The sequence below is a fragment of the Solanum pennellii genome, chromosome 1 (genome assembly GCF_001406875.1).
Source record: "Solanum pennellii chromosome 1, SPENNV200".
In the NCBI taxonomy this organism is placed as follows: Eukaryota; Viridiplantae; Streptophyta; class Magnoliopsida; order Solanales; family Solanaceae; genus Solanum; species Solanum pennellii.
Window position 1 is genome coordinate 99265994 of NC_028637.1, and position 7747 is coordinate 99273740.

Sequence of the window (7747 nt, forward strand, 5' to 3'; positions counted from 1 at the left end):
ATGCACGACGAGAAGATTTCATGCCTCGTCAAAATTTATGCATCGCGAGAAGACTTTATGCCTCGCTGACAATTATGAACGACGAGAAGATTTCATGCCTCGTCAAAATTTATGCATCACGAGAAGAATTTATGCCTCGCTGGAATTCATGCATCGCGGAATCATGCATCGCGAAATCATGCATTGCGAGTTCATACAGCGCGAGAAGATTTCATACCTCGCCGAAATTTAGACATCGCGAGAAGAATTTATACCTCGCTGGAATTTGTGCATCACGAGAAGGATCCATGCCTCGTTGAAAGTCATGCATAGCGGAAATCATGCATCGCGAGTCATTAATTATGCAAGACGAGAAGATTTCATGCCTCGTCAAAATTTATACATCGCGAGATGAATTTATGCCTCGCTGGAATTCATGCATAGCGAAAATCATGCATCGCGGAAATCATGCATCGCGAGTCTTTAATTATGCACGACGAGAAGATTTCATGCCTCGTCAAAATTTATGCATCGCGAGAAGAATTTATGCCTCGCTGGAACTCATGCATAACGAAAATCATGCATCGCGGAAATCATGCATCGCGGAAATCATGCATCGCGGAAATCATGCATCGCGAGTCTTTAATTATGCACGACGAGAAGATTTCATGCCTCGTCAAAATTTACACATCGCGAGGAGATTTCATTCCTCGCTGAAAGTTATGCATCGCGAGAAGATTCATGTCTCGCGGGAATTTACGTATCGCGGGAAGATATTCACGCCCCGCAAGGGGACATACACGGATAAAGAAAGAGCAATATTTATCCATCGGCCTCGGCATGCATCTTTTATTTTGATGAAAAAATAAATATCAAGAAGAGCATCGAAGATAGCAACAAAAGAGACATCAATATCGCATCAACATTTATTTATCTATTTCAACATCAAGTATAGAGTATATTGAAGATTATTCTGCAAAGCACAAGGCCTAAGCTTTATTTGTTGGACGTCAGACCGATCGAGTCGACGTCGAATATGGAGGAGAACAATGAAGTGTCGACACGGTAAAAAGACACTGTCTCCCATCCTAATTGCATTTTTTAAGCTGACGAGTTTTATCTCAGTCTTTGTCGAGAGCATCCAAAAGGATGAATTCTCCAAAAACCACAGGTGCGGACGACATCAAAAAGGATGCAGCACAACGTGGAACTTTTTCTTAGCAGCGAACTGGGACACAGTCCAAAGAGGAATGTCAAACTCTTAGGACGCGAGCAGAGGAGCGACTTCCACCACAATCGAACCACCCCTCTCGAGGCATGCAGGTTTTTCTCTAGTTCTGTCAGTTTCGGTCTCGCATTCGGAAGTTTCGATCTTTCGGAAGCAAATTTCCAATCTGAGTGACAATGCGCCAAGAGCTTTGGAAATTATGTCCGTGTGAGTTCTTACCTATGGATGTGAAGAGCTCCACATTCATGGCTAAGAGGTTACAAGCCTCCTTTTCATACTCGTTTAATTTGTCACTTGTCCAAAACCGAAGGTTATCTAGCATAATAGATTTTCTTTTCCACCGATCGAGTCGAACTACACACAGCCTGATTCCGAAGGTTTAGGGATATGTAGGCGGATTTCAATGTTGAAAACGNAGGTTGTTGTGGGATAAATTCAGCAGCAGAAGTGAATTCAAATTCCCAATGAATTTAGGGATTTCTCCTTCAAACTTGTTCCTCGACAAATCAATTGTTGTGAAAATCTTCAAGATCTTGTTGAATTTAGTCTCTTGATTTTTCATCACTAATATCACCGATTCCACATATAACCCAATATACAAAACCTCACTACTTGCGAAACTTATAGTTTCCTCAACATAGTACTCCAATCCTGATTTGTGTACATCCATGTCTTTGAAACCTTTTAGAATCTCCATAGGTAAAGAGCCGGTAAATGAATTGTTGGAGAGGTTGTTGACACCCAATTTTTGACCCACGTTGGTATAAATTAATTATCGAGCTTCGTGAGTTTTTCAAATTATTTATGTTAATTAGTTTTATAAATCTGGCGAAAATAAAAAATAAAAATAAAATATATATATATATACATATATATACATATAGGTGTATATGTATATGTATATATGTATATCTTAAGTTTAGAAAGTATTCTATTAAAATAGTTTACTTTAAATCACAACTATATTTTGAATCATTATTTTATAATTCAAATAGTTATGTTACTAAATAAATAGGCTCGTTAATAAATTTATACCAAATTCGTTTTTAAAATAATTGGCCATTATTTAAATTGAACTCTTCTTCCATTTAATTTGGAAAAGCCAAATGTGGGCCCCTCACCTTATTCCCAATTCCCAGGCCCAAATTTCCCTTCCCAAACCCAAATATTCAGCAGCCCAAATCCCTTAAACCTTCTACCCAGCCCAAATCCCTTAAATCTCCTACCCGACCTGCCACCCGACCCGACCCAGACCCCCCTTTCCCCCTTTCTTCTTCCCCTCACTCACGCTATTCCCAGGAAGAAACAGAAATCCCAGGAAAAAGAAGAAGACGCGGCAGAACCCAAGAACGGAAAACCCCTCTCTCACCCGCGTCTCTCCCCCACGCTCTCTCCCTTTCTTTCCTCCTCTCCTCGCGTCTCCCCCACGCGATTCCCCCCCTGCAGCGAAAATCCCAGAAAAGCCGCGCAGAACAGAAAAAAAACGCAGGAGAAGCAGACGCCAAAAACGGAAATTTCCCCTCCCTCACGCGACCCCCCTGCCCACGCTCTCTCCTTCCTCTCTCTCCATCTCCCTCCCCGAAGTCTCCTCTGTGCCTCGTTCTGCTGGCGCAGTGCTTTTCAGCAGTGGCAGACTCGCGTGCTCGTCCTTGAGACGAGAGATGATGCCACGTCGCCTAACTAGGACGATTGAACTGATCTCGACCGTCTCTCATTCCTTCCTCTTTCGAAATGGAGTCGAATTTGCAGAAAAGGGTGTTGCTCCTTCAAGGGAAAGGATTCGAATTTCANACGATTGAACTGATCTCGACCGTCTCTCATTCCTTCCTCTTTCGGAATGGAGTCGAATTTGCAGAAAAGGGTGTTGCTCCTTCAAGGGAAAGGATTCGAATTTCAAATTCGAATCCGAAGTGGTTCAAGAAATTCGTTTCCCGCCCTCCGGATTAGAAAACCCTAGTTGTTTCTCTATTTAAACCCCTGTTCTCGCCAGTCCAGGGGTTAGCGATTCTGAGTTTGAAAAATTTTCAAAGGGTTGGATTTTTTTTGCGAAATTTCTTGGGTTGAAAATTGGGAGATTCTGGAAAAGAGACTTGAACTATTCTGTTTATTGCGATTTTGGAAGCACTTTGGTTTCTCTACTGTTGGTTTCAGAAGAACCAAGGAAGTCGAATAAATTTTAGAGTAAAACACTCTCTTTCATCGACGGGTGTTTAATAGTGGTGTTCCGGCGAAACGTCGTAGCAACCTCGGCGTGCCTCTTTCGTCTGAGGGTGGAAGCATCGTTCGTGTTCGTGTGGTGGAACATTGTTGTCGCTGCTCGTAGCTGTTCCAGTTTGCCGCCCCCTAAAAGGTAACATTCGTTTCGACTCTCGATTTTTTTTCAGTTGTATCTGTTGTTTACCCTTCGTTGTTTAGGTTGGTTGTAGCTGTTGTTGACTCGATGTAGTGCAGAAACCGTTTGAATATTCGTGGTTATGTTGTTCTGTTGCTTACTGTTTTCCCTTTCCGAACACTCCTCGTTCATGTTGTTTTTGACGTGATGGTTCCTTGCTGTGACTGGAGCTTCTTTCGAGTTAATAGTTGAAACCGTTATGTATGATGTTGCTCATTCAGTATGCTGGTCCTCTTTTATTTCCCTTTTCTTTGTCAAGCATGTTAAATGTTCGGGTGTTGAGTATGTATGGTTTGTTCGCAGTGAGTGTAGAAGATTATACTTGTTGGCTTTGCTTGAGTTCGAGTCCCATCGCATATCGTGGTTGGTTTCATTACACTCGCTGTTTGTGTCGTTTCGTCTGAATCTCAACTAAAGGGTCGCTTATAGTAGTATTGCGAGCTGCATTTTACTTATTGATTAGCTGAAGTTAAATGATGAAATCTGTTTTCAAGTCCGCGTTCTCCGGCTGCCACTTCTTTTGTTCTTTTGTTTGAAGGTTCTTGAGTTTCTCATCCCAAATTCATGATCCCGTTTCAATTATATTCACTGTCGACGACTAGGGAAGGAATTTTGTTTAGTTTTGGTTTGTAATATACACTTGCTAGTTCAAATATTTTTAGCCCTCATCGTTGCGAAAACATGCTGTTACGACTAATCTTGTTCGTGATGAATAGTGAGTGTGTATTGTTTGAACCATGTATTGTATTACCATGCTAATTATTTTGACTCTTTAATTAACTAGTGATGAATATGTTAAACACCCGTTGAGTTTCAAAAGATGTTTGAACCCGTATGCTCACATTTAAATTCGAAACAGCATGTATGAATTTTCTTTCTTTCCTTTTCTTTCCGCAGCATGGTTTTTTTTCGTCATGTTAGTTTATTTGTTAAGAATGCGTCATTGTTAAAACTTTGATTGAGGGGTATTATAACTTGTTGTTTTCCAGTGAGATACATAAATGAGTTAGTCCTAGATGATAAAATAACAATAATTTTGTATAATCTTTGTTTTTTTTTTTGTGTGTTATGCGAGATTCTGCTTGTTTTCATACTGACTTTATTTTGTTGCATGTGAAATACTTTCTCGAGTCCACTTTGGGGCTCTATCTTTTCTACGCATTCGGAAGAGCCGTAAAGGCTCGAAACTCTCTTCATTCGAGTCAAGCCATCAGGATAGACATGCCAAGCAAATCCTACGAAGGTTGAAGAGATTTGAAGAAGACGGATTGGGAGACCTTTCCATTTATTTTTTTATTTTTTTGTAATGGGCATAAGCCCTTGTTGTTCTTATTTTACTTTGTCGTATTTCCTTTATATGTTAGATTAGGACAGGTACAAAACTGGGTTAAAAAAAAACCAAAAAGCAGGTGGGTCCGAGTTTCGGCCAAGGCGAACAGCATCCGAAACTTGGACCCGAATCTCTCTCTCTCCCTCTCTCTCTCTCTCTCTTTATTATTTGCTTATGTCGTTTTTTGTTTTGAATGTCGTATAGTCTAGGATTAGAACCTCCAAACCCCGTAGAAACGCCTCTCTACTTTTATCAAGATTAAACTAAAAACTGAAATATTAAAGATAGATGTTTAAGTTTAAAAAATTGCTTAGAGTAAAAGGTTTAAGAGGTTTAACTAAAACGGAATCTCAAAGCGGTAAATAATTTCAACTTGTAATGTTGTCTAAATTTCTTATAAGTTCCAAAATTCCAAAATCTACAAGTTTGTTTGAACATAAGGTGCCTTAGTCTTAAAAAATAAAATATGCAAAGTAAATATTTCAAAACTTATAAAGTTTGCCTAAGATCTTAAGAAATTCAAAGATCGCTAATTTTAAAATAAAACATAGTCAAATAGTTAATCGCCGGAAAACCGCATTAAGCGGAGCGTCTTAGGTGCTTTCTTTTGAAACCTTCCTAAGAAGCTAATAGGAATCCCGAACCCTTAGAATAATTTTCAAAACAATTTTCTGTTTAGTTGTTCTGAAAAATAAGTTTTCTTAATTTTCTCAAAATTAAGTGGCGACTCCTAAAAGTCGAAAATAAAACAAACTCTTTTCGAAATCATTTTTTCGATAAAACAGAAATGGCGACTCTGCTGGGGAGTTTGGAGGATTCTAACCCTAAGATTAACATATTTGCTTATTTGTAATTAATTGTTTAAGTGTTTAAATTATTTAGATTTTAAACTGTTGCATGCATAGCATACATACTTCCGTCAAACGACATTTGTTACATTTCCACTAAAGGACGATTATGCGGGTTCGCAGTCGTTCGTTAACCAAAAATCTTCTCGGGGCACCCTGACGAGTGTAGTTGACTACTTGATAGTCAACGATCGTTAATTGTCCCAGCCCAAGTAGTCCGCTTGGGTTACCCATTCCACTCTAAATAAAACCACTCTTAGTCAAACTAGGATAGAGCGAGACCAAATCCCGAAAAAATATAGCGCATTAGCCTAAGACGACCCGACACCCAAGGAGTGTCGGGCCCATTAGAAAAGTCCACCTTGAGTCCGAAGAGCCTACGGCTCGATAGGACATTCATGTTTGTTGTTTAAATTTGAAGGATGTATTGCGCGTTTAACTAGTTATTGTATCGGGGGGATTGAAAATTAACTTGTTGTATGTTTTTGTAGATGTCAAGTCAGTTCCTTCACTTCAAAATGGTCACCCAGGCGCCCGATATTCTTCGGGTATGGTGGGGCAATCTTAAGGAGTGTCAGAAGAGAGAAATCTCGATTTACTTGGGTCACCTACCTTCGATAATGAACTTCAAGGTATGGCCCACGTTTATCGAGGTCGTCACCCGATTTTGGGACGATAAAAAGATGGTCTTTCGATTTGGAGATGTCGAAATAACACCCACATTAGAAGAAATCAAAGACTGCCTTGACTCAATTGGGACGTGTGGCAAAAGGAAAAAACGTCCCGATCATCACATTCTCCTGCCAGATAGGCCAACCGAGACTGAACTTAGAGACATATTATCCCTAGTGAATGCGAATTGGTTAGAGACTCACAACATTCCACTAATGAGGTTTTTCGAGAGGTGGGGGCACGACAATTATTTTAGACTGTTCCCGGACGAATTCCATGATCACAGTACTTTGAGGCAAACACAAGCTATCGCTTTCTCGGCATGCCTCTTGGGGACTATGGTGTTCCCTAAAGACGAAGGAAGAGAAATCGACACCCGGATAGTGATGGTAGTAAATGCCATGGTCAGAGGAGTCGGTAGAAGATCTGAAGAAAAGAAATACTGCTGCTTGGCCCCAGTCATCTTGTCCGACATTTACCGGTCTTTGAGTCTGTGCAAGAATGGTTTCCCGTTTTTCCAAGGTTGCAACATCTTACTCCAATGGTGGTTGACGGAACATCTATGCAAAAGAGACAACCCCCAGCCACAGGAGTTGGCCGAACCAAGTCAAACAAGTCCTCTCGATAATTACGAATTCTACTTGAGTATCCGTAAATTTCCAATTCACACCACCAGGGATGCGTGGGCAAGGGTGTTCTACAATTTGAAAGAAGGAGACATACAATGGGTATTACCGAGCTTCAGGTCTCGGATGATAGCAGCCCAAGGGGCCAAATTGCCATTTTTAGTCCTTCCCGGCATCAGAGGATTGCGTCCTTATAACCTGACGAGAGTGATGCGACAATTTGGGAAAGTCCAAATCATACCCGTCCGAGGAGATGCCAGCTCTTTCGTGGTCGATTACGACGAGAAGGATAAAATACCCTTCGCTAAAATCATCCTTCAGGAATGGGCCGGACGCGTCAACATGAAGTGGGAGGTTGCCGAAGACAAGTATGGGACTGGGTATTTTGACGAATACAAGACATGGTTGCACAATGATTTGCATGGTGTAGTGGATCCAACACCACGTACGGGTCGGAAAATCGAAGACGTGCAGACAAGGCTTCAGATTCACGCATACCATTTTCAGCAAGAGTGGGACCGAAGGGAGCAAGAGTTTCATAAGAAAGAGCAGGAATTTCAACAAAAAGAGCGAGAGTACCAGCTTCGGGAATTAGAAAATCAGAGGGTTTTGGCTGTGACGTCACAAGAATTAGCTGACACAAGGGCTTGTCTGGTGCGTTTGGACACTATT